Source organism: Eleutherodactylus coqui, chromosome 11, assembly GCF_035609145.1.
Source record: "Eleutherodactylus coqui strain aEleCoq1 chromosome 11, aEleCoq1.hap1, whole genome shotgun sequence".
NCBI lineage: Eukaryota > Metazoa > Chordata > Amphibia > Anura > Eleutherodactylidae > Eleutherodactylus > Eleutherodactylus coqui.
In genome coordinates, this window is record NC_089847.1 from 57519527 (window position 1) to 57545714 (window position 26188).

At 46.2% G+C, this 26188-nt stretch overlaps 15 non-coding genes across 15 annotated transcripts; 9 read left to right on the plus strand and 6 right to left on the minus strand.

Moving 5' to 3' along the window:
• Positions 1-408: 408 nt before the first annotated feature.
• TRNAS-GCU (transfer RNA serine (anticodon GCU)) lies at positions 409-490 on the plus strand. The gene has a single exon. It is a non-coding gene; the product is annotated as a tRNA-Ser (tRNA).
• Positions 491-2095: 1605 nt separating this feature from the next.
• On the plus strand, positions 2096-2177 carry TRNAS-GCU (transfer RNA serine (anticodon GCU)). The gene has a single exon. It is a non-coding gene; the product is annotated as a tRNA-Ser (tRNA).
• Positions 2178-3653: 1476 nt separating this feature from the next.
• Positions 3654-3727, minus strand: TRNAT-AGU (transfer RNA threonine (anticodon AGU)). The gene has a single exon. It is a non-coding gene; the product is annotated as a tRNA-Thr (tRNA).
• A 608-nt stretch (positions 3728-4335) lies between these two features.
• TRNAS-GCU (transfer RNA serine (anticodon GCU)) lies at positions 4336-4417 on the plus strand. The gene has a single exon. It is a non-coding gene; the product is annotated as a tRNA-Ser (tRNA).
• Positions 4418-6022: 1605 nt separating this feature from the next.
• TRNAS-GCU (transfer RNA serine (anticodon GCU)) lies at positions 6023-6104 on the plus strand. The gene has a single exon. It is a non-coding gene; the product is annotated as a tRNA-Ser (tRNA).
• A 2158-nt stretch (positions 6105-8262) lies between these two features.
• TRNAS-GCU (transfer RNA serine (anticodon GCU)) lies at positions 8263-8344 on the plus strand. The gene has a single exon. It is a non-coding gene; the product is annotated as a tRNA-Ser (tRNA).
• Positions 8345-9382: 1038 nt separating this feature from the next.
• On the plus strand, positions 9383-9464 carry TRNAS-GCU (transfer RNA serine (anticodon GCU)). The gene has a single exon. It is a non-coding gene; the product is annotated as a tRNA-Ser (tRNA).
• A 1038-nt stretch (positions 9465-10502) lies between these two features.
• On the plus strand, positions 10503-10584 carry TRNAS-GCU (transfer RNA serine (anticodon GCU)). Its single transcript has one exon. It is a non-coding gene; the product is annotated as a tRNA-Ser (tRNA).
• Positions 10585-10940: 356 nt separating this feature from the next.
• TRNAT-AGU (transfer RNA threonine (anticodon AGU)) lies at positions 10941-11014 on the minus strand. The gene has a single exon. It is a non-coding gene; the product is annotated as a tRNA-Thr (tRNA).
• A 608-nt stretch (positions 11015-11622) lies between these two features.
• TRNAS-GCU (transfer RNA serine (anticodon GCU)) lies at positions 11623-11704 on the plus strand. Its single transcript has one exon. It is a non-coding gene; the product is annotated as a tRNA-Ser (tRNA).
• Positions 11705-12060: 356 nt separating this feature from the next.
• TRNAT-AGU (transfer RNA threonine (anticodon AGU)) lies at positions 12061-12134 on the minus strand. The gene has a single exon. It is a non-coding gene; the product is annotated as a tRNA-Thr (tRNA).
• A 608-nt stretch (positions 12135-12742) lies between these two features.
• On the plus strand, positions 12743-12824 carry TRNAS-GCU (transfer RNA serine (anticodon GCU)). Its single transcript has one exon. It is a non-coding gene; the product is annotated as a tRNA-Ser (tRNA).
• A 1476-nt stretch (positions 12825-14300) lies between these two features.
• On the minus strand, positions 14301-14374 carry TRNAT-AGU (transfer RNA threonine (anticodon AGU)). Its single transcript has one exon. It is a non-coding gene; the product is annotated as a tRNA-Thr (tRNA).
• Positions 14375-15419: 1045 nt separating this feature from the next.
• Positions 15420-15493, minus strand: TRNAT-AGU (transfer RNA threonine (anticodon AGU)). The gene has a single exon. It is a non-coding gene; the product is annotated as a tRNA-Thr (tRNA).
• Positions 15494-17658: 2165 nt separating this feature from the next.
• Positions 17659-17732, minus strand: TRNAT-AGU (transfer RNA threonine (anticodon AGU)). Its single transcript has one exon. It is a non-coding gene; the product is annotated as a tRNA-Thr (tRNA).
• Between the last annotated feature and the right edge of the window lie 8456 nt (positions 17733-26188).

The following is a 26188-nucleotide window of genomic DNA, read 5'->3' on the forward strand; positions in this document are numbered from 1 at the left end:
ACATACTTGGCAGCAGCATGCAGTTCTCTGTCATTTTGCATCGTGACAATTCTAAATGAAATCGGCTTGGGACGATCCTTTTTGGAAAAGACATGGATAACTTGTCCATAGGTATGTAATCCATGCATTTGCCTTGCATGAATTGTGGCCTGTTTTACTTTAAAAGTTAGATAGAAGGCAGAATTGACAGATTTAGGGAATTCTAGGGAAATGCCAACATAAATGAGAAGCAGAGAGGACTGAATGTTTAGTATTTATGCCATTAGCATGGGTCATCACGTTGGATGTAAAACAAGACCTGCTGAGCCAATGTCTGATGTACGGCGCTGTTGCATGTGGAAAGAAAATGAAGCCTAAGAATCATCACGACTGTTTTCCAAATGTGGGTTCGGTAAAGGTACTTTTGTTGACGGGGTGGCCGAGTGGTTAAGGCGATGGACTGCTAATCCATTGTGCTCTGCACGCATGGGTTCGAATCCCATCCTCGTCGTATGATTCCTTTTTGGAAAATTCTCTATGCTCAGCGCAAGCAATGCCCCGAGGAAGAAAATTTACCATCGCCGTTCAAGAAGGATGCTATTGAAGTCTCTAAACATATTTACAGGCATTATGTAGCGTATCAGTCAGGCAATAGTGAATCGGCACCTCTAATTTATCGTGCCTTATGCCATCCTACATTTTGCAAAACGTTGCAACCATCTACTTGTTAAAACTAAACCAGAGCTGACTCTTTGCCACTCGGGTGGAGTATTCTAGGGATGTGGGACGAGCATCTTTAATGTCATTGGCTAGTGAACATCTCCCTTTTGGAAAAAAAAGCTGATTATTGAGCAGAATAAGAGAACAAGGCACTGCTGAGAGTTGAACTCAGAATCTCCTGTTTACTAGACAGGCGCTTTAACCAACTAAGCCACAGCGCCCATGAGCAAAACTGTGGAAAACCAGAAAGATGGGTTCGGTAAAGGTACTTTTGTTGACGGGGTGGCCGAGTGGTTAAGGCGATGGACTGCTAATCCATTGTGCTCTACACGCATGGGTTCGAATCCCATCCTCGTCGTATGATTCATTTTTGGAAAATTCTCTATGCTCAGCGCAAGCAATGCCCCGAGGAAGAAAATTTACCATCACCGTTCAAGAAGGATGCTATTGAAGTCTATAAACATATTTGCAGGCATTATGTAGCGTATCAGTCAGGCAATAGTGAATCGGCACCTCTAATTTATCGTGCCTTATGCCATCCTACATTTTGCAAAACGTTGCAACCATCTACTTGTTAAAACTAAACCAGAGCTGACTCTTTGCCACTCGGGTGGAGTATTCTAGGGATGTGGGACGAGCATCTTTAATGTCATTGGCTAGTGAACATCTCCCTTTTGGAAAAAAAAGCTGATTATTGAGCAGAATAAGAGAACAAGGCACTGCTGAGAGTTGAACTCAGGATCTCCTGTTTACTAGACAGGCGCTTTAACCAGCTAAGCCACAGCGCCCATGAGCAAAACTGTGGAAAACCAGAAAGATGGCAAGGATGATCCAGGAGAAGAATTTTTAAATGTAGGATGATTTTGAGGAGTGGTTCTAAGTTTTGCTATTTGTCACAGAGATGGCAAATTAAGTGTGAACAGATCCTATGCAGCATGTAGTTTCAGGTGGCTACCACTATAGAACAGCAAGGAAGTCGAGTCCCATCACATACTTGGCAGCAGCATGCAGTTCTCTGTCATTTTGCATCGTGACAATTCTAAATGAAATCGGCTTGGGACGATCCTTTTTGGAAAAGACATGGATAATTTGTCCATAGGTATGTAATCCATGCATTTGCCTTGCATGAATTGTGGCCTGTTTTACTTTAAAAGTTAGATAGAAGGCAGAATTGACAGATTTAGGGAATGCTAGGGAAATGCCAACATAAATGAGAAGCAGAGAGGACTGAATGTTTAGTATGTATGCCATTAGCATGGGTCATCACGTTGGATGTAAAACAAGACCTGCTGAGCCAATGTCTGATGTACGGCGCTGTTGCATGTGGAAAGAAAATGAAGCCTAAAAATCATCACGACTGTTTTCCAAATGTGGGTTCGGTAAAGGTACTTTCGTTGACGGGGTGGCCGAGTGGTTAAGGCGATGGACTGCTAATCCATTGTGCTCTGCACGCATGGGTTCGAATCCCATCCTCGTCGTATGATTCCTTTTTGGAAAATTCTCTATGCTCAGCGCAAGCAATGCCCCGAGGAAGAAAATTTACCATCGCCGTTCAAGAAGGATGCTATTGAAGTCTCTAAACATATTTACAGGCATTATGTAGCGTATCAGTCAGGCAATAGTGAATCGACACCTCTAATTTATCGTGCCTTATGCCATCCTAGATTTTGCAAAACGTTGCAACCATCTACTTGTTAAAACTAAACCAGAGCTGACTCTTTGCCACTCGGGTGGAGTATTCTAGGGATGTGGGACGAGCATCTTTAATGTCATTGGCTAGTGAACATCTCCCTTTTGGAAAAAAAAGCTGATTATTGAGCAGAATAAGAGAACAAGGCACTGCTGAGAGTTGAACTCAGGATCTCCTGTTTACTAGACAGGCGTTTTAACCAACTAAGCCACAGCGCCCATGAGCAAAACTGTGGAAAACCAGAAAGATGGCAAGGATGATCCAGGAGAAGAATTTTTAAATGTAGGATGATTTTGAGGAGTGGTTCTAAGTTTTGCTATTTGTCACAGAGATGGCAAATTAAGTGTGAACAGATCCTATGCAGCATGTAGTTTCAGGAGGCTACCACTATAGAACAGCAAGGAAGTCGAGTCCCATCACATACTTGGCAGCAGCATGCAGTTCTCTGTCATTTTGCATCGTGACAATTCTAAATGAAATCGGCTTGGGACGATCCTTTTTGGAAAAGACATGGATAATTTGTCCATAGGTATGTAATCCATGCATTTGCCTTGCATGAATTGTGGCCTGTTTTACTTTAAAAGTTAGATAGAAGGCAGAATTGACAGATTTAGGGAATGCTAGGGAAATGCCAACATAAATGAGAAGCAGAGAGGACTGAATGTTTAGTATTTATGCCATTAGCATGGGTCATCACGTTGGATGTAAAACAAGACCTGCTGAGCCAATGTAGGATGTACGGCGCTGTTGCATGTGGAAAGAAAATGAAGCCTAAGAATCATCACGACTGTTTTCCAAAAGTGGGTTCGGTAAAGGTACTTTTGTTGACGGGGTGGCCGAGTGGTTAAGGCGATGGACTGCTAATCCGTTGTGCTCTGCATGCATGGGTTCGAATCCCATCCTCGTCGTATGATTCCTTTTTGGAAAATTCTCTATGCTCAGCGCAAGCAATGCCCAGAGGAAGAAAATTTACCATCACCGTTCAAGAAGGATGCTATTGAAGTCTATAAACATATTTACAGGCATTATGTAGCGTATCAGTCAGGCAATAGTGAGTCGGCACCTCTAATTTATCGTGCCTTATGCCATCCTAGATTTTGCAAAACGTTGCAACCATCTACTTGTTAAAACTAAACCAGAGCTGACTCTTTGCCACTCGGGTGGAGTATTCTAGGGATGTGGGACGAGCATCTTTAATGTCATTGGCTAGTGAACATCTCCCTTTTGGAAAAAAAAGCTGATTATTGAGCAGAATAAGAGAACAAGGCACTGCTGAGAGTTGAACTCAGGATCTCCTGTTTACTAGACAGGCGCTTTAACCAACTAAGCCACAGCGCCCATGAGCAAAACTGTGGAAAACCAGAAAGATGGCAAGGATGATCCAGGAGAAGAATTTTTAAATGTAGGATGATTTTGAGGAGTGGTTCTAAGTTTTGCTATTTGTCACAGAGATGGCAAATTAAGTGTGAACAGATCCTATGCAGCATGTAGTTTCAGGTGGCTACCACTATAGAACAGCAAGGAAGTCGAGTCCCATCACATACTTGGCAGCAGCATGCAGTTCTCTGTCATTTTGCATCGTGACAATTCTAAATGAATTCGGCTTGGGACGATCCTTTTTGGAAAAGACATGGATAATTTGTCCATAGGTATGTAATCCATGCATTTGCCTTGCATGAATTGTGGCCTGTTTTACTTTAAAAGTTAGATAGAAGGCAGAATTGACAGATTTAGGGAATGCTAGGGAAATGCCAACATAAATGAGAAGCAGAGAGGACTGAATGTTTAGTATGTATGCCATTAGCATGGGTCATCACGTTGGATGTAAAACAAGACCTGCTGAGCCAATGTCTGATGTACGGCGCTGTTGCATGTGGAAAGAAAATGAAGCCTAAAAATCATCACGACTGTTTTCCAAATGTGGGTTCGGTAAAGGTACTTTTGTTGACGGGGTGGCCGAGTGGTTAAGGCGATGGACTGCTAATCCATTGTGCTCTGCACGCATGGGTTCGAATCCCATCCTCGTCGTATGATTCCTTTTTGGAAAATTCTCTATGCTCAGCGCAAGCAATGCCCCGAGGAAGAAAATTTACCATCGCCGTTCAAGAAGGATGCTATTGAAGTCTCTAAACATATTTACAGGCATTATGTAGCGTATCAGTCAGGCAATAGTGAATCGGCACCTCTAATTTATCGTGCCTTATGCCATCCTACATTTTGCAAAACGTTGCAACCATCTACTTGTTAAAACTAAACCAGAGCTGACTCTTTGCCACTCGGGTGGAGTATTCTAGGGATGTGGGACGAGCATCTTTAATGTCATTGGCTAGTGAACATCTCCCTTTTGGAAAAAAAAGCTGATTATTGAGCAGAATAAGAGAACAAGGCACTGCTGAGAGTTGAACTCAGAATCTCCTGTTTACTAGACAGGCGCTTTAACCAACTAAGCCACAGCGCCCATGAGCAAAACTGTGGAAAACCAGAAAGATGGGTTCGGTAAAGGTACTTTTGTTGACGGGGTGGCCGAGTGGTTAAGGCGATGGACTGCTAATCCATTGTGCTCTACACACATGGGTTCGAATCCCATCCTCGTCGTATGATTCATTTTTGGAAAATTCTCTATGCTCAGCGCAAGCAATGCCCCGAGGAAGAAAATTTACCATCACCGTTCAAGAAGGATGCTATTGAAGTCTATAAACATATTTGCAGGCATTATGTAGCGTATCAGTCAGGCAATAGTGAATCGGCACCTCTAATTTATCGTGCCTTATGCCATCCTACATTTTGCAAAACGTTGCAACCATCTACTTGTTAAAACTAAACCAGAGCTGACTCTTTGCCACTCGGGTGGAGTATTCTAGGGATGTGGGACGAGCATCTTTAATGTCATTGGCTAGTGAGCATCTCCCTTTTGGAAAAAAAAGCTGATTATTGAGCAGAATAAGAGAACAAGGCACTGCTGAGAGTTGAACTCAGGATCTCCTGTTTACTAGACAGGCGCTTTAACCAGCTAAGCCACAGCGCCCATGAGCAAAACTGTGGAAAACCAGAAAGATGGCAAGGATGATCCAGGAGAAGAATTTTTAAATGTAGGATGATTTTGAGGAGTGGTTCTAAGTTTTGCTATTTGTCACAGAGATGGCAAATTAAGTGTGAACAGATCCTATGCAGCATGTAGTTTCAGGTGGCTACCACTATAGAACAGCAAGGAAGTCGAGTCCCATCACATACTTGGCAGCAGCATGCAGTTCTCTGTCATTTTGCATCGTGACAATTCTAAATGAAATCGGCTTGGGACGATCCTTTTTGGAAAAGACATGGATAACTTGTCCATAGGTATGTAATCCATGCATTTGCCTTGCATGAATTGTGGCCTGTTTTACTTTAAAAGTTAGATAGAAGGCAGAATTGACAGATTTAGGGAATGCTAGGGAAATGCCAACATAAATGAGAAGCAGAGAGGACTGAATGTTTAGTATGTATGCCATTAGCATGGGTCATCACGTTGGATGTAAAACAAGACCTGCTGAGCCAATGTCTGATGTACGGCGCTGTTGCATGTGGAAAGAAAATGAAGCCTAAGAATCATCACGACTGTTTTCCAAATGTGGGTTCGGTAAAGGTACTTTTGTTGACGGGGTGGCCGAGTGGTTAAGGCGATGGACTGCTAATCCATTGTGCTCTGCACGCATGGGTTCGAATCCCATCCTCGTCGTATGATTCCTTTTTGGAAAATTCTCTATGCTCAGCGCAAGCAATGCCCCGAGGAAGAAAATTTACCATCACCGTTCAAGAAGGATGCTATTGAAGTCTATAAACATATTTACAGGCATTATGTAGCGTATCAGTCAGGCAATAGGGAATCGGCACCTCTAATTTATCGTGCCTTATGCCATCCTACATTTTGCAAAACGTTGCAACCATCTACTTGTTAAAACTAAACCAGAGCTGACTCTTTGCCACTCGGGTGGAGTATTCTAGGGATGTGGGACAAGCATCTTTAATGTCATTGGCTAGTGAACATCACCCTTTTGGAAAAAAAAGCTGATTATTGAGCAGAATAAGAGAACAAGGCACTGCTGAGAGTTGAACTCAGGATCTCCTGTTTACTAGACAGGCGCTTTAACCAGCTAAGCCACAGCGCCCATGAGCAAAACTGTGGAAAACCAGAAAGATGGCAAGGATGATCCAGGAGAAGAATTTTTAAATGTAGGATGATTTTGAGGAGTGGTTCTAAGTTTTGCTATTTGTCACAGAGATGGCAAATTAAGTGTGAACAGATCCTATGCAGCATGTAGTTTCAGGAGGCTACCACTATAGAACAGCAAGGAAGTCGAGTCCCATCACATACTTGGCAGCAGCATGCAGTTCTCTGTCATTTTGCATCGTGACAATTCTAAATGAAATCGGCTTGGGACGATCCTTTTTGGAAAAGACATGGATAATTTGTCCATAGGTATGTAATCCATGCATTTGCCTTGCATGAATTGTGGCCTGTTTTACTTTAAAAGTTAGATAGAAGGCAGAATTGACAGATTTAGGGAATGCTAGGGAAATGCCAACATAAATGAGAAGCAGAGAGGACTGAATGTTTAGTATTTATGCCATTAGCATGGGTCATCACGTTGGATGTAAAACAAGACCTGCTGAGCCAATGTAGGATGTACGGCGCTGTTGCATGTGGAAAGAAAATGAAGCCTAAGAATCATCACGACTGTTTTCCAAAAGTGGGTTCGGTAAAGGTACTTTTGTTGACGGGGTGGCCGAGTGGTTAAGGCGATGGACTGCTAATCCGTTGTGCTCTGCATGCATGGGTTCGAATCCCATCCTCGTCGTATGATTCCTTTTTGGAAAATTCTCTATGCTCAGCGCAAGCAATGCCCCGAGGAAGAAAATTTACCATCACCGTTCAAGAAGGATGCTATTGAAGTCTATAAACATATTTACAGGCATTATGTAGCGTATCAGTCAGGCAATAGTGAGTCGGCACCTCTAATTTATCGTGCCTTATGCCATCCTAGATTTTGCAAAACGTTGCAACCATCTACTTGTTAAAACTAAACCAGAGCTGACTCTTTGCCACTCGGGTGGAGTATTCTAGGGATGTGGGACGAGCATCTTTAATGTCATTGGCTAGTGAACATCTCCCTTTTGGAAAAAAAAGCTGATTATTGAGCAGAATAAGAGAACAAGGCACTGCTGAGAGTTGAACTCAGGATCTCCTGTTTACTAGACAGGCGCTTTAACCAACTAAGCCACAGCACCCATGAGCAAAACTGTGGAAAACCAGAAAGATGGCAAGGATGATCCAGGAGAAGAATTTTTAAATGTAGGATGATTTTGAGGAGTGGTTCTAAGTTTTGCTATTTGTCACAGAGATGGCAAATTAAGTGTGAACAGATCCTATGCAGCATGTAGTTTCAGGTGGCTACCACTATAGAACAGCAAGGAAGTCGAGTCCCATCACATACTTGGCAGCAGCATGCAGTTCTCTGTCATTTTGCATCGTGACAATTCTAAATGAAATCGGCTTGGGACGATCCTTTTTGGAAAAGACATGGATAACTTGTCCATAGGTATGTAATCCATGCATTTGCCTTGCATGAATTGTGGCCTGTTTTACTTTAAAAGTTAGATAGAAGGCAGAATTGACAGATTTAGGGAATGCTAGGGAAATGCCAACATAAATGAGAAGCAGAGAGGACTGAATGTTTAGTATGTATGCCATTAGCATGGGTCATCACGTTGGATGTAAAACAAGACCTGCTGAGCCAATGTCTGATGTACGGCGCTGTTGCATGTGGAAAGAAAATGAAGCCTAAGAATCATCACGACTGTTTTCCAAATGTGGGTTCGGTAAAGGTACTTTTGTTGACGGGGTGGCCGAGTGGTTAAGGCGATGGACTGCTAATCCATTGTGCTCTGCACGCATGGGTTCGAATCCCATCCTCGTCGTATGATTCCTTTTTGGAAAATTCTCTATGCTCAGCGCAAGCAATGCCCCGAGGAAGAAAATTTACCATCACCGTTCAAGAAGGATGCTATTGAAGTCTATAAACATATTTACAGGCATTATGTAGCGTATCAGTCAGGCAATAGTGAATCGGCACCTCTAATTTATCGTGCCTTATGCCATCCTACATTTTGCAAAACGTTGCAACCATCTACTTGTTAAAACTAAACCAGAGCTGACTCTTTGCCACTCGGGTGGAGTATTCTAGGGATGTGGGACGAGCATCTTTAATGTCATTGGCTAGTGAACATCTCCCTTTTGGAAAAAAAAGCTGATTATTGAGCAGAATAAGAGAACAAGGCACTGCTGAGAGTTGAACTCAGGATCTCCTGTTTACTAGACAGGCGCTTTAACCAACTAAGCCACAGCACCCATGAGCAAAACTGTGGAAAACCAGAAAGATGGCAAGGATGATCCAGGAGAAGAATTTTTAAATGTAGGATGATTTTGAGGAGTGGTTCTAAGTTTTGCTATTTGTCACAGAGATGGCAAATTAAGTGTGAACAGATCCTATGCAGCATGTAGTTTCAGGTGGCTACCACTATAGAACAGCAAGGAAGTCGAGTCCCATCACATACTTGGCAGCAGCATGCAGTTCTCTGTCATTTTGCATCGTGACAATTCTAAATGAAATCGGCTTGGGACGATCCTTTTTGGAAAAGACATGGATAACTTGTCCATAGGTATGTAATCCATGCATTTGCCTTGCATGAATTGTGGCCTGTTTTACTTTAAAAGTTAGATAGAAGGCAGAATTGACAGATTTAGGGAATGCTAGGGAAATGCCAACATAAATGAGAAGCAGAGAGGACTGAATGTTTAGTATGTATGCCATTAGCATGGGTCATCACGTTGGATGTAAAACAAGACCTGCTGAGCCAATGTCTGATGTACGGCGCTGTTGCATGTGGAAAGAAAATGAAGCCTAAGAATCATCACGACTGTTTTCCAAATGTGGGTTCGGTAAAGGTACTTTTGTTGACGGGGTGGCCGAGTGGTTAAGGCGATGGACTGCTAATCCATTGTGCTCTGCACGCATGGGTTCGAATCCCATCCTCGTCGTATGATTCCTTTTTGGAAAATTCTCTATGCTCAGCGCAAGCAATGCCCCGAGGAAGAAAATTTACCATCACCGTTCAAGAAGGATGCTATTGAAGTCTATAAACATATTTACAGGCATTATGTAGCGTATCAGTCAGGCAATAGGGAATCGGCACCTCTAATTTATCGTGCCTTATGCCATCCTACATTTTGCAAAACGTTGCAACCATCTACTTGTTAAAACTAAACCAGAGCTGACTCTTTGCCACTCGGGTGGAGTATTCTAGGGATGTGGGACGAGCATCTTTAATGTCATTGGCTAGTGAACATCTCCCTTTTGGAAAAAAAAGCTGATTATTGAGCAGAATAAGAGAACAAGGCACTGCTGAGAGTTGAACTCAGGATCTCCTGTTTACTAGACAGGCGCTTTAACCAACTAAGCCACAGCACCCATGAGCAAAACTGTGGAAAACCAGAAAGATGGCAAGGATGATCCAGGAGAAGAATTTTTAAATGTAGGATGATTTTGAGGAGTGGTTCTAAGTTTTGCTATTTGTCACAGAGATGGCAAATTAAGTGTGAACAGATCCTATGCAGCATGTAGTTTCAGGTGGCTACCACTATAGAACAGCAAGGAAGTCGAGTCCCATCACATACTTGGCAGCAGCATGCAGTTCTCTGTCATTTTGCATCGTGACAATTCTAAATGAAATCGGCTTGGGACGATCCTTTTTGGAAAAGACATGGATAACTTGTCCATAGGTATGTAATCCATGCATTTGCCTTGCATGAATTGTGGCCTGTTTTACTTTAAAAGTTAGATAGAAGGCAGAATTGACAGATTTAGGGAATGCTAGGGAAATGCCAACATAAATGAGAAGCAGAGAGGACTGAATGTTTAGTATTTATGCCATTAGCATGGGTCATCACGTTGGATGTAAAACAAGACCTGCTGAGCCAATGTAGGATGTACGGCGCTGTTGCATGTGGAAAGAAAATGAAGCCTAAGAATCATCACGACTGTTTTCCAAATGTGGGTTCGGTAAAGGTACTTTTGTTGACGGGGTGGCCGAGTGGTTAAGGCGATGGACTGCTAATCCATTGTGCTCTGCACGCATGGGTTCGAATCCCATCCTCGTCGTATGATTCCTTTTTGGAAAATTCTCTATGCTCAGCGCAAGCAATGCCCCGAGAAAGAAAATTTACCATCACCGTTCAAGAAGGATGCTATTGAAGTCTATAAACATATTTACAGGCATTATGTAGCGTATCAGTCAGGCAATAGTGAATCGGCACCTCTAATTTATCGTGCCTTATGCCATCCTAGATTTTGCAAAACGTTGCAACCATCTACTTGTTAAAACTAAACCAGAGCTGACTCTTTGCCACTCGGGTGGAGTATTCTAGGGATGTGGGACGAGCATCTTTAATGTCATTGGCTAGTGAACATCTCCCTTTTGGAAAAAAAAGCTGATTATTGAGCAGAATAAGAGAACAAGGCACTGCTGAGAGTTGAACTCAGGATCTCCTGTTTACTAGACAGGCGCTTTAACCAACTAAGCCACAGCGCCCATGAGCAAAACTGTGGAAAACCAGAAAGATGGCAAGGATGATCCAGGAGAAGAATTTTTAAATGTAGGATGATTTTGAGGAGTGGTTCTAAGTTTTGCTATTTGTCACAGAGATGGCAAATTAAGTGTGAACAGATCCTATGCAGCATGTAGTTTCAGGTGGCTACCACTATAGAACAGCAAGGAAGTCGAGTCCCATCACATACTTGGCAGCAGCATGCAGTTCTCTGTCATTTTGCATCGTGACAATTCTAAATGAAATCGGCTTGGGACGATCCTTTTTGGAAAAGACATGGATAACTTGTCCATAGGTATGTAATCCATGCATTTGCCTTGCATGAATTGTGGCCTGTTTTACTTTAAAAGTTAGATAGAAGGCAGAATTGACAGATTTAGGGAATGCTAGGGAAATGCCAACATAAATGAGAAGCAGAGAGGACTGAATGTTTAGTATGTATGCCATTAGCATGGGTCATCACGTTGGATGTAAAACAAGACCTGCTGAGCCAATGTCTGATGTACGGCGCTGTTGCATGTGGAAAGAAAATGAAGCCTAAGAATCATCACGACTGTTTTCCAAATGTGGGTTCGGTAAAGGTACTTTTGTTGACGGGGTGGCCGAGTGGTTAAGGCGATGGACTGCTAATCCATTGTGCTCTGCACGCATGGGTTCGAATCCCATCCTCGTCGTATGATTCCTTTTTGGAAAATTCTCTATGCTCAGCGCAAGCAATGCCCCGAGGAAGAAAATTTACCATCGCCGTTCAAGAAGGATGCTATTGAAGTCTCTAAACATATTTACAGGCATTATGTAGCGTATCAGTCAGGCAATAGTGAATCGGCACCTCTAATTTATCGTGCCTTATGCCATCCTAGATTTTGCAAAACGTTGCAACCATCTACTTGTTAAAACTAAACCAGAGCTGACTCTTTGCCACTCGGGTGGAGTATTCTAGGGATGTGGGACGAGCATCTTTAATGTCATTGGCTAGTGAACATCTCCCTTTTGGAAAAAAAAGCTGATTATTGAGCAGAATAAGAGAACAAGGCACTGCTGAGAGTTGAACTCAGGATCTCCTGTTTACTAGACAGGCGCTTTAACCAACTAAGCCACAGCGCCCATGAGCAAAACTGTGGAAAACCAGAAAGATGGCAAGGATGATCCAGGAGAAGAATTTTTAAATGTAGGATGATTTTGAGGAGTGGTTCTAAGTTTTGCTATTTGTCACAGAGATGGCAAATTAAGTGTGAACAGATCCTATGCAGCATGTAGTTTCAGGTGGCTACCACTATAGAACAGCAAGGAAGTCGAGTCCCATCACATACTTGGCAGCAGCATGCAGTTCTCTGTCATTTTGCATCGTGACAATTCTAAATGAAATCGGCTTGGGACGATCCTTTTTGGAAAAGACATGGATAACTTGTCCATAGGTATGTAATCCATGCATTTGCCTTGCATGAATTGTGGCCTGTTTTACTTTAAAAGTTAGATAGAAGGCAGAATTGACAGATTTAGGGAATGCTAGGGAAATGCCAACATAAATGAGAAGCAGAGAGGACTGAATGTTTAGTATTTATGCCATTAGCATGGGTCCTCACGTTGGATGTAAAGCAAGACCTGCTGAGCCAATGTCTGATGTACGGCGCTGTTGCATGTGGAAAGAAAATGAAGCCTAAGAATCATCACGACTGTTTTCCAAATGTGGGTTCGGTAAAGGTACTTTCGTTGACGGGGTGGCCGAGTGGTTAAGGCGATGGACTGCTAATCCATTGTGCTCTGCACGCATGGGTTCGAATCCCATCTTCGTCGTATGATTCCTTTTTGGAAAATTCTCTATGCTCAGCGCAAGCAATGCCCCGAGGAAGAAAATTTACCATCGCCGTTCAAGAAGGATGCTATTGAAGTCTCTAAACATATTTACAGGCATTATGTAGCGTATCAGTCAGGCAATAGTGAATCGGCACCTCTAATTTATCGTGCCTTATGCCATCCTAGATTTTGCAAAACGTTGCAACCATCTACTTGTTAAAACTAAACCAGAGCTGACTCTTTGCCACTCGGGTGGAGTATTCTAGGGATGTGGGACGAGCATCTTTAATGTCATTGGCTAGTGAACATCTCCCTTTTGGAAAAAAAAGCTGATTATTGAGCAGAATAAGAGAACAAGGCACTGCTGAGAGCTGAAATCAGGATCTCCTGTTTACTAGACAGGCGCTTTAACCAACTAAGCCACAGCGCCCATGAGCAAAACTGTGGAAAACCAGAAAGATGGCAAGGATGATCCAGGAGAAGAATTTGTAAATGTAGGATGATTTTGAGGAGTAGTTCTAAGTTTTGCTATTTGTCACAGAGATGGCAAATTAAGTGTGAACAGATCCTATGCAGCATGTAGTTTCAGGTGGCTACCACTATAGAACAGCAAGGAAGTCGAGTCCCATCACATACTTGGCAGCAGCATGCAGTTCTCTGTCATTTTGCATCGTGACAATTCTAAATGAAATCGGCTTGGGACGATCCTTTTTGGAAAAGACATGGATAATTTGTCCATAGGTATGTAATCCATGCATTTGCCTTGCATGAATTGTGGCCTGTTTTACTTTAAAAGTTAGATAGAAGGCAGAATTGACAGATTTAGGGAATGCTAGGGAAATGCCAACATAAATGAGAAGCAGAGAGGACTGAATGTTTAGTATTTATGCCATTAGCATGGGTCATCACGTTGGATGTAAAGCAAGACCTGCTGAGCCAATGTCTGATGTACGGCGCTGTTGCATGTGGAAAGAAAAGGAAGCCTAAAAATCATCACGACTGTTTTCCAAATGTGGGTTCGGTAAAGGTACTTTCGTTGACGGGGTGGCCGAGTGGTTAAGGCGATGGACTGCTAATCCATTGTGCTCTGCATGCATGGGTTCGAATCCCATCCTCGTCGTATGATTCCTTTTTGGAAAATTCTCTATGCTCAGCGCAAGCAATGCCCCGAGGAAGAAAATTTACCATCGCCGTTCAAGAAGGATGCTATTGAAGTCTCTAAACATATTTACAGGCATTATGTAGCGTATCAGTCAGGCAATAGTGAATCGGCACCTCTAATTTATCGTGCCTTATGCCATCCTACATTTTGCAAAACGTTGCAACCATCTACTTGTTAAAACTAAACCAGAGCTGACTCTTTGCCACTCGGGTGGAGTATTCTAGGGATGTAGGACGAGCATCTTTAATGTCATTGGCTAGTGAACATCTCCCTTTTGGAAAAAAAAGCTGATTATTGAGCAGAATAAGAGAACAAGGCACTGCTGAGAGTTGAACTCAGGATCTCCTGTTTACTAGACAGGCGCTTTAACCAACTAAGCCACAGCGCCCATGAGCAAAACTGTGGAAAACCAGAAAGATGGCAAGGATGATCCAGGAGAAGAATTTTTAAATGTAGGATGATTTTGAGGAGTGGTTCTAAGTTTTGCTATTTGTCACAGAGATGGCAAATTAAGTGTGAACAGATCCTATGCAGCATGTAGTTTCAGGTGGCTACCACTATAGAACAGCAAGGAAGTCGAGTCCCATCACATACTTGGCAGCAGCATGCAGTTCTCTGTCATTTTGCATCGTGACAATTCTAAATGAAATCGGCTTGGGACGATCCTTTTTGGAAAAGACATGGATAATTTGTCCATAGGTATGTAATCCATGCATTTGCCTTGCATGAATTGTGGCCTGTTTTACTTTAAAAGTTAGATAGAAGGCAGAATTGACAGATTTAGGGAATGCTAGGGAAATGCCAACATAAATGAGAAGCAGAGAGGACTGAATGTTTAGTATGTATGCCATTAGCATGGGTCATCACGTTGGATGTAAAACAAGACCTGCTGAGCCAATGTCTGATGTACGGCGCTGTTGCATGTGGAAAGAAAATGAAGCCTAAGAATCATCACGACTGTTTTCCAAATGTGGGTTCGGTAAAGGTACTTTTGTTGACGGGGTGGCCGAGTGGTTAAGGCGATGGACTGCTAATCCATTGTGCTCTGCATGCATGGGTTCGAATCCCATCCTCGTCGTATGATTCCTTTTTGGAAAATTCTCTATGCTCAGCGCAAGCAATGCCCCGAGGAAGAAAATTTACCATCACCGTTCAAGAAGGATGCTATTGAAGTCTCTAAACATATTTACAGGCATTATGTAGCGTATCAGTCAGGCAATAGGGAATCGGCACCTCTAATTTATCGTGCCTTATGCCATCCTACATTTTGCAAAACGTTGCAACCATCTACTTGTTAAAAGTAAACCAGAGCTGACTCTTTGCCACTCGGGTGGAGTATTCTAGGGATGTGGGACGAGCATCTTTAATGTCATTGGCTAGTGAACATCTCCCTTTAGGAAAAAAAGCTGATTATTGAGCAGAATAAGGGAACAAGGCACTGCTGAGAGTTGAACTCAGGATCTCCTGTTTACTAGACAGGCGCTTTAACCAACTAAGCCACAGCGCCCATGAGCAAAACTGTGGAAAACCAGAAAGATGGCAAGGATGATCCAGGAGAAGAATTTGTAAATGTAGGATGATTTTGAGGAGTGGTTCTAAGTTTTGCTATTTGTCACAGAGATGGCAAATTAAGTGTGAACAGATCCTATGCAGCATGTAGTTTCAGGTGGCTACCACTATAGAACAGCAAGGAAGTCGAGTCCCATCACATACTTGGCAGCAGCATGCAGTTCTCTGTCATTTTGCATCGTGACAATTCTAAATGAAATCGGCTTGGGACGATCCTTTTTGGAAAAGACATGGATAATTTGTCCATAGGTATGTAATCCATGCATTTGCCTTGCATGAATTGTGGCCTGTTTTACTTTAAAAGTTAGATAGAAGGCAGAATTGACAGATTTAGGGAATGCTAGGGAAATGCCAACATAAATGAGAAGCAGAGAGGACTGAATGTTTAGTATTTATGCCATTAGCATGGGTCATCACGTTGGATGTAAAGCAAGACCTGCTGAGCCAATGTCTGATGTACGGCGCTGTTGCATGTGGAAAGAAAATGAAGCCTAAAAATCATCACGACTGTTTTCCAAATGTGGGTTCGGTAAAGGTACTTTCGTTGACGGGGTGGCTGAGTGGTTAAGGCGATGAACTGCTAATCCATTGTGCTCTGCATGCATGGGTTCGAATCCCATCCTCGTCGTATGATTCCTTTTTGGAAAATTCTCTATGCTCAGCGCAAGCAATGCCCCGAGGAAGAAAATTTACCATCGCCATTCAAGAAGGATGCTATTGAAGTCTCTAAACATATTTACAGGCATTATGTAGCGTATCAGTCAGGCAATAGTGAATCGGCACCTCTAATTTATCGTGCCTTATGCCATCCTACATTTTGCAAAACGTTGCAACCATCTACTTGTTAAAAGTAAACCAGAGCTGACTCTTTGCCACTCGGGTGGAGTATTCTAGGGATGTGGGACGAGCATCTTTAATGTCATTGGCTAGTGAACATCTCCCTTTTGGAAAAAAAGCTGATTATTGAGCAGAATAAGGGAACAAGGCACTGCTGAGAGTTGAACTCAGGATCTCCTGTTTACTAGACAGTCGCTTTAACCAACTAAGCCACAGCGCCCATGAGCAAAACTGTGGAAAACCAGAAAGATGGCAAGGATGATCCAGGAGAAGAATTTGTAAATGTAGGATGATTTTGAGGAGTGGTTCTAAGTTTTGCTATTTGTCACAGAGATGGCAAATTAAGTGTGAACAGATCCTATGCAGCATGTAGTTTCAGGTGGCTACCACTATAGAACAGCAAGGAAGTCGAGTCCCATCACATACTTGGCAGCAGCATGCAGTTCTCTGTCATTTTGCATCGTGACAATTCTAAATGAAATCGGCTTGGGACGATCCTTTTTGGAAAAGACATGGATAATTTGTCCATAGGTATGTAATCCATGCATTTGCCTTGCATGAATTGTGGCCTGTTTTACTTTAAAAGTTAGATAGAAGGCAGAATTGACAGATTTAGGGAATGCTAGGGAAATGCCAACATAAATGAGAAGCAGAGAGGACTGAATGTTTAGTATTTATGCCATTAGCATGGGTCATCACGTTGGATGTAAAGCAAGACCTGCTGAGCCAATGTCTGATGTACGGCGCTGTTGCATGTGGAAAGAAAATGAAGCCTAAAAATCATCACGACTGTTTTCCAAATGTGGGTTCGGTAAAGGTACTTTCGTTGACGGGGTGGCCGAGTGGTTAAGGCGATGGACTGCTAATCCATTGTGCTCTGCATGCATGGGTTCGAATCCCATCCTCGTCGTATGATTCCTTTTTGGAAAATTCTCTATGCTCAGCGCAAGCAATGCCCCGAGGAAGAAAATTTACCATCGCCGTTCAAGAAGGATGCTATTGAAGTCTCTAAACATATTTACAGGCATTATGTAGCGTATCAGTCAGGCAATAGTGAATCGGCACCTCTAATTTATCGTGCCTTATGCCATCCTACATTTTGCAAAACGTTGCAACCATCTACTTGTTAAAACTAAACCAGAGCTGACTCTTTGCCACTCGGGTGGAGTATTCTAGGGATGTAGGACGAGCATCTTTAATGTCATTGGCTAGTGAACATCTCCCTTTTGGAAAAAAAAGCTGATTATTGAGCAGAATAAGAGAACAAGGCACTGCTGAGAGTTGAACTCAGGATCTCCTGTTTACTAGACAGGCGCTTTAACCAACTAAGCCACAGCGCCCATGAGCAAAACTGTGGAAAACCAGAAAGATGGCAAGGATGATCCAGGAGAAGAATTTTTAAATGTAGGATGATTTTGAGGAGTGGTTCTAAGTTTTGCTATTTGTCACAGAGATGGCAAATTAAGTGTGAACAGATCCTATGCAGTATGTAGTTTCAGGTGGCTACCACTATAGAACAGCAAGGAAGTCGAGTCCCATCACATACTTGGCAGCAGCATGCAGTTCTCTGTCATTTTGCATCGTGACAATTCTAAATGAAATCGGCTTGGGACGATCCTTTTTGGAAAAGACATGGATAATTTGTCCATAGGTATGTAATCCATGCATTTGCCTTGCATGAATTGTGGCCTGTTTTACTTTAAAAGTTAGATAGAAGGCAGAATTGACAGATTTAGGGAATGCTAGGGAAATGCCAACATAAATGAGAAGCAGAGAGGACTGAATGTTTAGTATGTATGCCATTAGCATGGGTCATCACGTTGGATGTAAAACAAGACCTGCTGAGCCAATGTCTGATGTACGGCGCTGTTGCATGTGGAAAGAAAATGAATAGAGATGAGCGAACACCAAAATGTTCGGGTGTTCGTTATTCGTAACGAACTTCCCGTGATGCTCGAGGGTTCGTTTTGAACAACGAACCCCATTGAAGTCAATGGGCGACCAGAACATTTTTGTATTTCGCCGATGCTCGCTAAGGTTTTCATGTGTGAAAATCTGGGCAATTCAGGAAAGTGATGGGAATGACACAGTGACGGTAGGGCAGGCGAGGGGCTACATGTTGGGCTGCATCCTAAGTTCACAGGTCCCACTATTAAGCCACAATAGCGGCAAGAGTGGGCCCCCCCCCCTCCCAACAACTTTTACTTCTGAAAAGCGCTCATTAGCATGGCATACCTTTGCTAAGCACCACACTACCTCCAACAAAGCACAATCACTGCCTGCATGACACTCCACTGACACTTCTCCTGGGTTACATGCTGACCAACCGCCCCCCCTCCCCCCCACAGCGCACACCAAAGTGTCCCTGGGCAGCCTTCAGCTGCCCTCATGCCACACCACGCTCATGTCTATTTAGAATTGCGTCTGCCATGACGAGGGACCGCAGGCACACACTGCAGAGGTTGGCACGGCTAGGCAGCGACCCTCTTTAAAAGTGGCGGAGCGATAGCCCACAATGCTGTACAGAAGCAATGAGAAATAGAATCCTGTGCCACCGCCATCAGGAGCTGCACACGTGGGCATAGCAATGGGGAACCTATGTGCCACACACTATTCATTCTGTCAAGGTGTCTGCATGCCCCAGTCAGACCGGGCTTTTTAATTCATAGACACAGGCAGGTACAACTCCCTATTGTGAAGTCCCTGTCGACCCACAGCATGGGTGGCTCCCTGGAACCCACCGGTGGTACACAGAAATATCCCATTGCATTGCCCAACACAGCTGATGTAGTAATGTCGTGCTTAATGCAGGTGGGCTTCGGCCCACACTGCATGCCCCAGTCTGACTGGGGTTCTTTATAAGTGTACAGATGTAGTAAAAACTCCGTGTGCACCTACAGCATGGGTGGGTGCCAGGAAGCCACCGGCGGTACATAGAAATATCCCATTGCATTGCCCAACACAGCTGAGGTAGTAATGTTGTGCTTAACCCTTTCCAATCCAATTTGTATATGGTTTTCCTAGGGGGCTTACTCTTTTTCTGCCGTTATACAACGGCGCTGTTACCATGCAGGGCGGCGCTGGGTCCCGCGGCCGGCGCGCGCCGCTTCGAGCTCGGCTTCGGCGTCCCGGAGCTGTGCTGTCAGGGATCTCCCGGCGGCGTGGAGCAGCCGGCGTGCAGCAGCGTGGAGCAGCCAGCGTGCTGCGGCGTGGGCGTGTCCGCCCGTAGGGTGCCGCCCGCTCTCATCCACCTCCCTTATGCAACAGGGGGAGAGTCGGCTCCTCCCCTCTCCGCCCCGGGGCGGAGGCTTTTAGTTAAAAGGCTGGCAGTGACCTGAACTCACTGCCAGTTATTGGTTCTGCTAGCCTCTAGTCAGGTCTATTCTAGTCTGTCCTAGTTGCTTGTCAGTTTCCTTTCGTTGCCTGTGAGCTACACCTCCAGCCTTGTTTTACCCTAGTAGTTTTGTTGGTCTGTTACACCTGCCTCTTCTGTCGGCACTCTGTCCCCTGTTAGTAGTTCCATCCAGGTAGTCGCCAGGTCCCTAGCCAGTGCAGGGACTGCCGCCCAGTTGTCCGCCTGGGGTTAGCCAGGGCCGAGGCAAGTAGGCAGGGACAGTGGGGTGCAGGAGATCAGGGCCCCCCAACTGGCGCTCGGGGGGCAGAGTGCCGTAACATAATAACTGGCCCTTTTAAACCGTTTTTGTCATGGAGGCGATCAGTTCCCTCACGAACCAGCTGCAGGCCCTGGTGCCTGTGATTCAGGATTTATCCGCCCGCATGGTGGCCCAGGAGCAGCGGGGGGTGTCGCAGGGGTCGGACGCCTCAACCAGCCCCGAACCCAAGTGCCCTCTTCCCGAGGTGTTTTCTGGGGAGAGGAACAAGTTTTTTGTTTTCCGACAGGCGTGTCGCCTGTTTTTTCGCATGCGTCCCCGTTCTTCCGGGTCGGAGGCTCAGAGGGTCGGGCTGATAATGTCCCTGCTGCGGGGCTCGGCACAGACATGGGCTTTCTCCATCCCCGAGGGTTCCTCCTGCCTGCAGTCCGTGGACTCCTTTTTTCAGGAACTCGGGGGTATCTTCGACGAACCGGACCGAGCGGGGTTGGCGGTTTCACGGTTGTTGGCGCTGCGGCAGGGGTTGTCGTGTGTGGAGGATTATTGCTCCAACTTCAGACGCTATGCGGGGGATACGACATGGAACGATAGCGCGCTGAAGGACGTTTTTCTGCAGAGCCTCTCGGACGCAGTTAAAGACCTGTTAATTTCCCATCCCGTTCCCGGGTCCTTAAGGGAGGCTATGGAGCTAGCGGTGAGAGCAGATAGGAGGCTCAGGTCTAGGAAGCAGGACAGGCAGACCCGTAGAGTCAGGGAGGTCAGTGGCCCTGGCCCCTCCTCTTCCTTACCAGTCTCTGCGCCCGAGCCGATGGAGGTGGACCCGCTGGACCCCAAAGAGCGACGCCGGATCCGTTTGTTGCATCGTCTCTGCCTCTACTGCGGGAAAGCTGGACATCGGGTGATAACCTGCCCACTGAGGTCTCAAACGCCCGCAGCCGGAACCGGCGGAAAACTCCGAGTCCTAGGCGATTGCAGGGAGGATCGCCTAGGACTTCAGGTACTTCCTAAACTTTTGGTACCGTGTCATGTTAGATTCAGGGATTTTTCCCGATCAGGGCGGGCGTTTATTGATTCCGGAGCAGCCGCTAACTTGATAAGTCTGGGTTTTGTCCGTTCTCTGATGGCGGAATTTGTGGCGTTGAAGACGCCAATTCATTTTACCAGCATTGATGCTACCCCTCTCTCTACAGGTTTGGTACGATGGAGGACCCCAAGATTACAGTTCACGGTGGGGGTCCTCCACTCGGAAGAACTGTCGTTCTTGGTTATGGAAAAAATGTCGGTTGATGTGGTGCTTGGTATGCCCTGGTTGGCACTGCACAACCCCCAATTTGATTGGTCCACCCGGGAATTGACTCATTGGGGGTCATCGTGTCACAATCACCTGTCTACCATAGCTGTGTGCTCCGCAGATACGGTGCTCATTCCGGAGTATTTGTCAGACTTTCAGGATGTATTCTCCAAACGATTGTCTAAGGCTCTGCCCCCCCATAGGGAGTGGGACTGTGGTATCGACCTGATTCCCGACGGTCCCATCCCTAAGGGAGCCATTTTCAATCTGTCAGGTCGTGAGCATGAAGCCCTCAAGTCCTATGTCTCGGAAGCTCTGGCCAACCGACATATCCGGCCGTCCAGGTCCCCTGCCGGGGCAGGTCTCTTCTTTGTAGAGAAGAAGGACGGGACACTAAGGCCTTGTGTGGATTATCGGGCCTTGAATAAAATCACTGTGAAGAACCAGTGCTCCTTGCCCCTAATTCCTGACTTGTTGAATCAGGTGGTAGGGGCTCACTGGTTCTCCAAACTGGACTTAAGGGGGGCTTACAATTTAATTCGCATCAGAGAGGGAGATGAATGGAAGACAGCGTTCAACACCCCGTTAGGACATTTTGAATGTCTGGTCATGCCTTTTGGACTCTGTAATGCCCCCGCTGTGTTTCAGGGTTTTATGAACGCAGTCTTCCACGACTTCCTGGGGGTATTTTTGGTCATTTATCTGGACGACATCCTGGTGTACTCACCTGACTGGGATTCACATGTGCGGCACCTGAGGTTGGTCCTGACCCGTTTGCGCGAGTATCAACTTTTTGTCAAATTAGAGAAATGTACATTTGGCTCTAAACAAGTATCCTTCCTTGGTTATGTAATTTCCCCCACAGAGATTCAGATGGAGTCTGATAAAGTAGCAGCAATCTCCCAATGGGTCAGACCCGACAACCTCAAGGCTCTCCAGCGGTTCTTAGGTTTTGCAAATTTCTACCGCAAATTCATTAGAAATTACTCAGTTATTGCTCAACCTCTGACCGACCTGACTAAGAAGGGGGCTGACTTGGGTAAGTGGTCGCCTGCAGCCCTTGAGGCCTTTAGCCGTCTAAAAAAGGCATTCACGACTGCCCCGGTGCTAATACAGCCGGACGCACTACTACCCTTTTTTATTGAGGTAGACGCGTCGGAAGTGGGGACAGGAGCAGTATTGTCGCAGGAAGTCAGTGGGAGGTCTGGCTATAGCCCATGTGCGTTCTTTTCGCGAAAGTTCAATTCAGCAGAGCGCAATTACGACGTGGGTAACCGGGAATTGTTGGCTATCAAATGGGCTCTGGAAGAGTGGCGACACCATCTTGAGGGTGCTAGACACCCAATTACCGTATATACTGATCACAAGAATCTGGTATATCTCGCCAATGCGAAAAGACTCACTGCTCGTCAAGCCAGGTGGGCGTTGTTCTTCGCCAGGTTTAACTTCGTCGTGACATATATCCCCGGAGAGAAGAACGTGAAGGCGGATGCTCTGTCACGGAGTTTCGGGGTACCAGACAGTGGGACCATGACTCCCGAGAATATCTTAGCCCCCGGCGTGGTGGTGGCAGTGTTAGAGTCTAACTTCGTCCCTCAACTACAGGATGCTCAGCAGGACGCTCCGTCAGGGGTGCCGGAGGGCAGATGGTTTGTGCCAGAGACCCTACGCCCTAGAGTCATGGATGAGTCCCACTCGTCGGCTCTCGCCGGGCATCCAGGGTTCCAGGGGACCCTGGAGCTTTGCTCCCGATACTTCTGGTGGCCAGGCATGTCTCAGGAGATCCGCAACTTTGTGAGGGGTTGCTCGGTCTGTGCTCGCAATAAGAGTCGGCGGCGTCCTCCGGAGGGTCCTCTGAGACCACTACCGGTTCCTTCCAGTCCCTGGTCTCACTTATCAGTAGATTTCATCACTGACCTACCAGAATCCCAGAAATGCACCACTATCTTAGTGGTGGTCGACCGGTTCTCAAAGATGGCACACTTTGTGGCGTTAAAAAAGCTACCCTCGGCAAAAGAATTTGCCACGATTTTTGTAAAGGAAATAATTCGCCTACATGGGGTTCCCCAAAATATTGTATCTGATCGCGGGGTTCAGTTTGTGTCGCAGTTTTGGCGTGCCTTCTGCAGAAACCTGGGAACGTCGCTTTCCTTCTCGTCAGCGTTCCACCCGCAGACTAATGGTCAGACTGAGCGGAAGAACCAAGACTTAGTGCAATATTTACGGTTGTTTGCCAGCGAAAAGGCTTACCAGTGGGCAGAGTTCCTGCCGTTGGCAGAGTTTGCACTAAACAACCGCCTTTGTTCTTCTACTGGGGTGTCTCCATTTTTTAGTGTATACGGTCAGCATCCTCGCTTCCTTACAGCAATCCCTACTCCGTCGCTCTGTCCGGCAGCGGATGACGCCACAGATACGCTTCGGGGAGTATGGAAAGAGGTGCAGAGAAACTTGGAGGCAGCGGGGGCCCGTATGCAGTTGCGCAGTGGGAAGAGTCTGTCTGTGTCTGAACCTTATAGGGTGGGACAGAAGGTATACCTGTCTTCTAAAAATCTCAAATTGCGGGTCCCGTCCTTGAAGCTGGCGCCACGTTACGTGGGGCCGTTTGCCATCACACGTGTGGTGAACCCACTCGCCTACGAGCTGGGGTTGCCAACCACATGGAGGGTTCACAGGGTATTCCATAAGTCGCTGCTGAAACCTTTTGTCCCTTCGGTGATACCCACCTCCGGTCCCCCTCCGCCCACCCTGGTCCGGGATGAAGTCGAATACGAGGTCCAGGAGATACTGGACTCTCGTCGGTGTCGAGGAATCCTACAATACTTGGTGGCCTGGAAGGGTTTTCCACCAGAAGATCATTCCTGGGTGGCCGCATGTGATGTTCATGCTCCCGTGTTGGTACGGCGGTTCCACCGTCGTTTTCCAGATAAGCCTGGTCGAGTTTCCGGGGGCCCGGAGGTCCCCCGTCAGAGGGGGGGTAATGTTACCATGCAGGGCGGCGCTGGGTCCCGCGGCCGGCGCGCGCCGCTTCGAGCTCGGCTTCGGCGTCCCGGAGCTGTGCTGTCAGGGATCTCCCGGCGGCGTGGAGCAGCCGGCGTGCAGCAGCGTGGAGCAGCCAGCGTGCTGCGGCGTGGGCGTGTCCGCCCGTAGGGTGCCGCCCGCTCTCATCCACCTCCCTTATGCAACAGGGGGAGAGTCGGCTCCTCCCCTCTCCGCCCCGGGGCGGAGGCTTTTAGTTAAAAGGCTGGCAGTGACCTGAACTCACTGCCAGTTATTGGTTCTGCTAGCCTCTAGTCAGGTCTATTCTAGTCTGTCCTAGTTGCTTGTCAGTTTCCTTTCGTTGCCTGTGAGCTACACCTCCAGCCTTGTTTTACCCTAGTAGTTTTGTTGGTCTGTTACACCTGCCTCTTCTGTCGGCACTCTGTCCCCTGTTAGTAGTTCCATCCAGGTAGTCGCCAGGTCCCTAGCCAGTGCAGGGACTGCCGCCCAGTTGTCCGCCTGGGGTTAGCCAGGGCCGAGGCAAGTAGGCAGGGACAGTGGGGTGCAGGAGATCAGGGCCCCCCAACTGGCGCTCGGGGGGCAGAGTGCCGTAACAGGCGCTATATGCTGGCTAAAGCCAGTACTGCATGAGCTGACACGTAGGATAGGCTCCGACAGCAGAGAGGCTGGCAATATACAGTAAGAGAACCCCGACGGACGTCTACCAACAACGGAGCTGTACAGCCTTAAACCCTAATGTCTTCACAGGTCACACAGTGGACTGGAAAGGGTTAATGCAGGTGGGTTTCGGCCCACACTGCATGCCCCAGTCAGACTGGGTTTCTTTATAAGTGGAAACAGATGCATTTATAATTCCCTGTGGACCCACTGCCTGGGTGGGTGCCAGGAAGCCACCGGCGGTACATAGAAATATCCCATTGCATTGCCCAACACAGCTGAGGTAGTAATGTTGTGCGTAATACAGGTGGGCTTCGGCCCACACTGCATGCCCCAGTCAGACTGGGGTTCTTTAGAAGTGTACAGATGTATTAAAAACTCCGTGTGCACCTACAGCATGGGTGGCTCCCTGGAACCCACCGGCGGTACACAAAAATATCCCATTGCATTGCCCAACACAGCTGAGGTAGTAATGTCGTGCTTAATGCAGGTGGGCTTCGGCCCACACTGCATACCCCAGTCAGACTGGGGTTCTTTACAAGTGGACACATGTAGGTTAAACTCCCTGTGGACCCACTGCCTGGGTGGGTGCCAGGAAGCCACCGGCGGTACATAGAAATATCCCATTGCATTGCCCAACACAGCTGAGGTAGTAATGTTGTGCGTAATACAGGTGGGCTTCGGCCCACACTGCATGCCCCAGTCAGACTGGGGTTCTTTAGAAGTGTACAGATGTATTAAAAACTCCGTGTGCACCTACAGCATGGGTGGCTCCCTGGAACCCACCGGCGGTACACAAAAATATCCCATTGCATTGCCCAACACAGCTGAGGTAGTAATGTCATGCTTAATGCAGGTGGGCTTCGGCCCACACTGCATGCCCCAGTCAGACTGGGGTTCTTTACAAGTGGACACATGTAGGTTAAACTCCCTGTGGACCCACTGCCTGGGTGGGTGCCAGGAAGCCACCGGCGGTACATAGAAATATCCCATTGCATTGCCCAACACAGCTGAGGTAGTAATGTTGTGCGTAATACAGGTGGGCTTCGGCCCACACTGCATGCCCCAGTCAGACTGGGGTTCTTTAGAAGTGTACAGATGTATTAAAAACTCCGTGTGCACCTACAGCATGGGTGGCTCCCTGGAACCCACCGGCGGTACACAAAAATATCCCATTGCATTGCCCAACACAGCTGAGGTTACGTCAGCTGTAATGCAGGTGGGCTAAAAATTAATTTGA